General features: G+C 44.0%; 1 protein-coding gene across 1 annotated transcript in view; it reads left to right on the top strand.

The window, feature by feature from the left end:
• The window catches only part of Cntnap2 (contactin associated protein like 2), a 1,699,165-nt gene that overhangs the window by 1,255,730 nt on the left and 441,358 nt on the right, over positions 1–2,077 (top strand). The gene's annotated exons all lie outside the window — the stretch shown is intronic.

The raw sequence follows: 2,077 nt of genomic DNA, 5'->3' as shown, positions 1-2,077 counted from the left end.
GTGCTCAGCTCCTTCCTGCTGCTGCCCTTTGGAGTGAATCTGTTTTACCCCTCTGGCAAGATTTTCTGCTCCTGGACTAGCTGAGTGGTTCTGTCCCCTACACTCTCTGCAGGGATTGCAGCTGCAGGTTTTCACCCCAGTCCTGTTTGCCAGGCCTGAGCTGAATCTGGAGGGGACAAGGTGGAATAGGAGGGAGAGGCACCTCTCCCACACACTCATTAGGCCTAGACTAGGACTGGATGTGGGGGTTCCAAGAATGCAACAGAAATTCCTACTCTGGAGGCAGGCTTTGGGGGGCTACTCATACTGCACCTTGGCTGGGACAAGCAGGTCCCACTGGCACAGGGTAGCTGGAAGCTCTCCCACACACTCACCAGGCCTGGGCTAGGACTGGGTTTGGGAGTCCCAGAATATGGCAGAAATTCCTACTCAGCGGGTGGGATAGGGGAGGTGCTGCGGAGTGGTGGGCGTCCCAAGGGGGTGGAAGAGGGTCTCACCCACGCCGCACCTGGGCTGGGACCAGTAGGTCCCACAGGCGCAGGATAGCCGGAAGATCTCCCACACACTCACTGGGCCTGGGCTAGAACTGGGTCTCTTTTTTTTTAAAGAATTTAAACATTCAATACCATGTTTGCCCATGACACCTCATTCATATGTAAAACTTCATTGACTTATGCCTTTCAGATTTGCATGAGTGGTGCTCATTTGACTACAGAATATCTTGGAGCCCCTCCCACTCAGAGACCCTGCTTCCATGAAATTTCCCCCATTGTCCTCCTGGTGCTGGAGCAATTAATCAATGGGAGCACCCACAGTTGTAGCCTCTTCTTCCTACAGGACAGCTGCCTGTGGTACCAAATCTGACCCATAGCTGAGGCTACAGGACACAAATCAACCCAAAAATCAATTATTAATTAAATTTAACATATCTCACATGGACACAAGTAAAGCCGAAGCAAAAAAAGGCCCTTTCCATTTCTTCCTAGTGAGTAATCTTGTCCCCTTCCTTTCCCCTCTTCTTTCACCACTCTCAATTTTGGAGATTTATGTTCGTCAACAGTTGCTGGCCGTGATTGTCAGCAGGACATTTGCTGTACACATTCTGGAAGGAGAATGAATGGATGGAGTAAATGGATAGAGAAGATTTAGAGCAGATGTTGGAAAAATTTTTCTATTAAGGACCAAATAAACAGGTCAGGCTTTGAGGGCCATAGAATCTCTCACAAGTATGAAACACTGCCACAGTACCACGCAGTCACTGACTACATATGTTAAAAGTGCCTGTATTTTAATAAAAACTCTGTCATAGACACTTAAGATGAATTCTATATCATTTATGAGTCCTAAAACGTTATGCTTCCCTTTTATTAAAGCATTTAAAAATATAAAAACCAACTCAAGCTTGGCGGTCTATGCCTGCAATCCCAGTACTCTGGGAGGCTGCCACAGGAAGGCAGCAAGTCTAAGGTCAGTCTGGGCAATTTAGGAATTTAGGAGAATCCTGTCTTAAAAGAAATAGTAAGTTTTGGAAAGGAGTCTGGGGATGTAGCTCAGTCCAAAGGCACTGGATCCCATCATCAGTATAATTAATCAAATAAAATCATTCTTAGTTTCTGAACCATACAAAAACAGGAAATTGGTTTTGCAGTCTTAGCTGACAGAGCTCTAATTCACAGTCACATAATTCCAAGGGACAGTTAACCTCTGGGGGAACTCAACCTTATGTTTCCTAGGAATTCAACACACCATTGCAATAGACTGTCAAATTACAGGGTGCAGTAAGAGGGTATCTTCATTTACTTTCCCTTTCAAAAGAAACATTAAATATCAAATTTCACATCAAAGGCTTGTTCCCTCTTTGACATTATTTTAACTCATAAAGCTTCTATAAAATGAGGTGAGTTTTGCAGAAAATTCCACCGAGGTATCTGAAGCTTGGTTGTCATTATCTACAGTGTCAGTAAGAGTAAAAACATTTTCTATGATGCTAGTTGCAATGTAATAACACTGCTTTGGAGAAACTTTATTTTGGAAACTTGAAAACAATGAAATAACTAAAAGAGTGCAAAGTACATTT

Source organism: Octodon degus, unplaced genomic scaffold (assembly GCF_000260255.1).
Source record: "Octodon degus isolate 3935 unplaced genomic scaffold, OctDeg1.0 scaffold00027, whole genome shotgun sequence".
Taxonomy (NCBI): Eukaryota; Metazoa; Chordata; class Mammalia; order Rodentia; family Octodontidae; genus Octodon; species Octodon degus.
Note: the sequence above shows the minus strand (reverse complement) of the source record. Positions and strands in the feature narration are given on the sequence as shown.